Below are 6,000 nucleotides of genomic sequence, written 5' to 3'. Positions count from 1 at the left end.
TATACCAGCACTCAATCTAATCCCAAAAGTTACACATTTCGTGTTAAATTCATAATGCTTCTGTCTGCTGCTTGTCAGTATTAAAGACGAGGAAGCACTGGATGACGGCGCCCCCTTTGGCTTTGTTATGAATTACAACACACACCTATCTATCATCCTTATCTCCATGTGTACAGGCATTCCACGCCGGTGACTTCGCCGCACTACAACTCCCAGGCTCCTTTGCGCGCTGGTTTCAGGGAGTGCCTGCGCCTGCGCAGTGCTGCTGCCGCCCTAGCAGCCAGAAGTTAGTAAGCGTTGCGGCGGTGGGTGCTGGCGGCTTCCTGGCAGTGCAGTGGGCACGGTACACCGGGGTAAGGCGATGCTTCCTCTGCTCTATAGCAGAATTGTGTGCGGTCACCGGGCGCGGGATACCGGTACTCTGAGAGCAACAGCCGGGGGGGGGACTGGGAATAACTGCTGGAGGTGACCAGGAAGTCTGCGGAGGAGACCCAGCCCGCCGCTCACCTGCACAGTCTGTCCTCACCTGCTGCTGCTCTCTGATATCAGCGATGGTGTGGATCTTAAGAGCTGGAAGGAGACGGCTGCTCCTTGGGGCGTGTGCCCTCCCTACAGCCGGGTGATGTGGGTGACAGATGTCACAGTGCCTTCTGCTCTGAGCACTATATGGGGGACAGTATGGTAGGATGTTACCCCCATACACCTCTAGCTGTCTGTATTACTTTACTCACTTGTTGCAGTCTGTAGCTGATATACTTCTGCTCCATCCAATATACTTGTATAGTAAGTCATGGCAGCACTTCTACCATATGCAGAATGTGGCAAATGAGGTGTAACTGATAAATGTAAGGTTCTGCACAAGGGCAGAGGAAATACATGTCACCATTACACACTAAATGGGAAACCGCTGGGTAACACTGACATGGAAAAGGAGTTGGGGAGGGGGTTAGTTAACTGGAGCAACTAGTGTCAGGCAGCTGCTGCCAAGGCATATAGGATCATGGGGTGCATCAAAAGAGATCTAGACAAACATAATTGAAAAAGGAAAAAAGTTTGAGCACTCTAGAGGTTATGTAGATAACATGTATCCCTAAAAAAGGTTGCATGCAAGGAAAGGCAATGACACTTCTGCTTTGGGGTGTTTCCCAGATCAAGAACACTCCCCTAAATCCCAGATAGGCTTTCAAGTTGGTCGCTGGAGAGATGAAGTCCACGATCTCAAATTCTGAATTAGTATTGCTTGAATATGCGTATAGAAATAAGAGTTGTGCAACATGTTTCAGAGGACGTTCCTTCTTTATCAAGCACAGAGGAAACGAAGGGACCTTTTCATAGGGCTACCTGCAGATTTGATGCCTATTTGAAGACTGCTTAAAGGGGGTTTCCAAGGAGAATACTATTGATGACCTATCCTCCGCTGACGATGCTGCAATTACACAAGGGTCAGAGTGGAAGCCTCCGCGCCAAAGCTCTCTGTAGTGGCTGGCTCTGCCCGTTGATTTCAATGAGAGCTGCACTTGCAGTTACAAAAGGCGGCCACTACACAGAGGTCGGAGCAGAGACTTCTACTCTTACCTCTGTGTAATTGCAGCGCTGTCAGTGGATGCACAATCAGGTAATCGGTCGGGGTCCTGAGCGACGGACCCCAGCTGATCAACTATTGATGACCTATCCTGAAGATAAGTCATTAGTAGCGTTCTCCTTGGAAAACTCCTTTAAATCCACCTGCAATTCCGCATCAAAATCCACTGTGAATTCTGATGCAGAACTCTGCAGCAGCTCCAGCTGCGTCTAGTGATGTGTCCTGGTGGAATAATCCCGCCTGTGTGAAAGTACCCTTATGGTACCTTTTCCCAAGGAGCAACTGTTCAGATAGTCACTCAGAAAAGTCATAGAGCGCACACGAGTCATTCTACACAGAGCGATGATCATTAGGTCACTGAGATATAGGTCATAGCGGGGATCTCCATGCAAATGCGTTCACAAGTCGTTTAAATGCAAATGACTGTGACTTTACACTAGATGGCTTTTGATCAACCAGAGACTATTTTTTGGTAAGCTGAAATGAAACGACTAGCGACTTATCACCCTGTTGGTGGTCATGCTTACAATGAACTGTCCTGTATATTTGATCTTTGAAGAAATGACTCGATCAATAGTCGTCTGATGTAAAGGTACCTTTATTGTGGGGCACTCGCTGGCCTGCTAGTCGGCAGCCAGTTCTGGTCTGTAAATAGTCTGTCATAGACGTTTGATGTGTTTTGTGACTTTGCTGCTGCGTGAAAGCACAGAAGCGATTATCACTGGGACGAATGCTGGGTGCTGAGGTGTCTGACAATGTAAGAGGACCCTTAACCCATCTATAGTGAAATAAGTGATTTTTATTAAAGGGGTTGTCCCGCGAAAGCAAGTGGGGGTATACACTTCTGTATGGCCATATTAATGCACTTTGTAATGTACATCGTGCATTAATTATGAGCCATACAGAAGTTATTCACTTACCTGTTCCGTTGCTAGCGTCCCCGTCACCATGGTGCCGTCTAATCGCCCGATTAGACGCGCTTGTGCAGTCCGGTCTTCTCCCTGGTGAATGGGGCCGCTCGTGCCGGAGAGCTGGTCCTCGTAGCTCCGCCCCGTCACGTGTGCCGATTCCAGCCAATCAGGAGGCTGGAATCGGCAATGGACCGCACAGAGCCCACGGTGCACCATGGGAGAAGACCCGCGGTGCATCGTGGGTGAAGATCCAGGCGGCCATCTTAGTAAGGTAAGGAAGAAGTCGCCGCTGCGCGGGGATTCGGGTAAGTACTAAACGTTTTTTTTTTAACACATGCGTTGGGTTTGTCTCGCGCCGAACGGGGGGGCTATTGAATAAAAAACCCGTTTCGGCGCGGGACAACCCCTTTAAGGTGTTGCTGTATCGGCACGTTTCTAATATACCTCTATTATAGCACTATCTATTGCGATCACCTCTATTTCTATAGAGGGAAGACGTTTATTTGGTTATTACTGTACAGTTTTACTATTGATCTAAAAGAGTAATAAGCAGTGAAAAAGTACGAGATGGAATTGATCTTCTTCACACTGAGCCAACGCTGGCCGTTATGGTCCCATGGTAACCGGACAGATATGTGCCTCCATCTATCAAGCTGTAATGAAGCAGTGTGGTTGCCATAGTTAACAGCATACTTTATGCTTTCGGTTCACTTTTTTTTTTTTTTCCTTCCGAAGTACTGAGAAAATCAAGTTGATCAAAGAAAAATGTCCTGGCAATGTGGGAAGGGAGCAGAGGCGGTTTGCACCAACATGTGGTCATTATATGTACTGCAGTGTAGTTGTGCGGTCGTTGATCGTACTGAAATGGTCTGGGTTGAAGTGACTACCGCTTTTTGCAGGTGCTGAGGATCAACTGCTGCAGGGACACCTATGGTGCAACCTCTGGAAATCTGTAGATGGAATATGGACATCATGGGGGACAGACTTCAGAAGCCAGACCCTCAACAATTAGCGGACGCCTGGTCGGCTCCATTATAAAAATTAGACTTTGGCATGCCTGTGATGTGGTTATTACAGGGTGTCACATAGAGACAACCACGCATGGATGTCTGAGTTGGGGCTGGTGCAGTGAAGGTCACCATGTAACACCAGTGTAGGGCTGTTTCCTGAGATAACAATCAGCATACTTATGTAGCAGATTGATGCCAACTAAGAATATTTTCCATCTGACATGAATGTTTGGTAACTAGTTTTTCAAGACCGTACCCATAGCGATCCCCTATACAAACTGCAATAAAGCAGGTAAGGATGGACAATTGCTGATTGCACGTTTCTTGGCTGTTAAGTTTATGATTGTTTTTAACTTGTATGATTTTTCCGAATAAGCGGCCATGTGTACATGAGGGATAACACACTATCTGACCATTGTAGGACTTGTGTCATGCATTTATCACCATTTCTTCCCCTCTGTAGGCTGTCGATCTGATTTTCAGCTCTCTGAACTTGTGGAAGGAGTCTTAGCTGTTATGATGTCCTCTATATACACTGTGCGTTTGAGACACATAACGTCATCAGAGGGGACACTAGAGCAGTACTGAGCAGTGGACCTGTGGATAACTTGCCATTAGTTCTAAAAGCAGCTCTTGTTTTTCTCTTCTTACTCCCCTTTCTTCTTTATAGACTTACATGGACAGCAAGAGTCATCACCCTTCTTCACTTCCTGCTCTTATCTCTTTTATAGGAGACTGACATAATTTGACAACTGGCAGACGACAACAAATTAGAAGGGAAGGAGACCCCTGGTAGCTAGCACTTTTATAGGGATTTTCCAGCACAATTATTATTTTAGGTAAATAAGGCCTCCTGCCCACGGCTGAGTTGGATTCTGCCTGCGAGATCTCACAGCGGAATCAGACCCGGCGCCCTCCAGAGACCCCATACTCGGCTCTCTGGATCCGTGGCGAGTTTCTCAGCCGGCACGCATGCGCAGTGCGGGGAATGACTCGCTGGGCTGGGACACGGATTCCTGCTATACTTTCACTGTGCGCACAGCGTGGAGTATCTTGGGACGGACGGCTTCTGTTGACTGCAATGGAAGCCGTCTGTGTGATTTTCCGCGATGAATAGAACATGCTGCTATTCTCCCCCGCGAGCAGAAGATCGCAGTTGATATCTGCTTGTGGGCAGGGGAGAATCTGTTAACATAGCATGTCTATGGACTGCTATTGCTCTGGGATTCGCAGCAGGTGTCTGACCGTGAATCCCGCAGCGATTATCCATCCGTGGGCATTCGGCCTTAAAGGGGTTGTCTCGCGGCAAACCTCAAAATTTTACCTTACCCCATTCCCCCTGTCACCCCTTTGGCATAAAATAGCAAATTAAAGCGGTTTTTAAGCTGCTTGCTACTCACCGATTCGATGAAATAAGGAGTTTAAAAAATCTTCTCCCAAAGATGGCCGCCGGTCCTTTCCCAGGGATGCACTGCTGTTTTCTCCCATGGTGCACCGCGGGTCTTCTCCCATGGTGCACCATGGGCTCTGTGCGTTCCATTGCCGATTCCAGCCTCCTGATTGGCTGGAATCGGCACACGTGACGGGGCGGAGCTACGATGCCGACGCGGTGACCAGCTCTCCGGCACGAGCGGCCCCATTCACCAGCCAGAAGCACGGACTGCGCAAGCGCGTCTAAAAAAGCAAGAAGCCAGCGAAATTAGACGGAGCCATGGAGACGGGGACGCCAGCAACGGAACAGGTAAGTGAATAACTTCTGTATGGCTCATATTTAATGCACGATGTACATTACAAAGTGCATTAATATGGCCATACAGAAGTGTATAACCCCACTTGCTTTCGCGAGACAACCCCTTTAAGTTGTCCGCGCTTTTGCTAGTTTTCACACTGGCTATCACATAAGCACAAACTTCTTGTAAATTTAATGACCATTCATAAGCAGTAAATGCCTGTAGAAACCACTTGAGTAATGACTGACTGACAATAATATTCTCATGGGAGTATATGCAGAAGAAATTGATCCTCTATATGTTGCATACCACTTATTGTACACGCCCTTCTAGAGTTCATGAATTAAATACTTTTTATGATAAATGTATATTCTAAGTCCCAAAACTAGCTGTAGAGATGTGTAAAGGGAAGCTTGTCACCACCTGTGATCACTATAAACATAAGTTCTAGTGCTTGTAGAGCAGGTCCCAAGGAGTCCGGGATGTACTTTATATACTTGCCCAGCTCCTTTCTCCCATGCTATCACTCTCAGAAGCTGCCATAGATAGTGCAGCGGACTCATCTCTGTAAGCTGTGTGCCCACACTCCTATAGAGAACAGTTGGAGTGTGCGCTCACAGCCTGCGGGGATGAGTTCAAGAGAATGTGATTGAGATGCTGTACCAGGCACAGCCACTATGAAATGCGTGGTGCTATGCTTGCTATGTAGTGAATCGGCCGTGGTACTCATGAGCACTGTTACCACTTTGGACAGTTGACCCACAGAC

The 6,000-nt window shown here is 47.6% G+C and overlaps 1 protein-coding gene across 1 annotated transcript in view; it reads left to right on the top strand.

Moving 5' to 3' along the window:
• The first annotated feature begins 257 nt into the window (after window positions 1-257).
• Window positions 258-6,000, top strand: part of LOC136612324 (tropomodulin-3-like) — a 69,732-nt gene continuing 63,989 nt past the window's right edge. The window contains exon 1 of the mRNA XM_066592594.1: window positions 258-353. The gene's annotated coding sequence lies outside the window, so the exon portion shown is untranslated. The remainder of the gene's footprint in view (window positions 354-6,000) is intronic.

Source organism: Eleutherodactylus coqui, chromosome 2 (genome assembly GCF_035609145.1).
Source record: "Eleutherodactylus coqui strain aEleCoq1 chromosome 2, aEleCoq1.hap1, whole genome shotgun sequence".
Lineage (NCBI taxonomy): Eukaryota > Metazoa > Chordata > Amphibia > Anura > Eleutherodactylidae > Eleutherodactylus > Eleutherodactylus coqui.
This window is presented reverse-complemented; position numbering and strand designations above follow the sequence as displayed.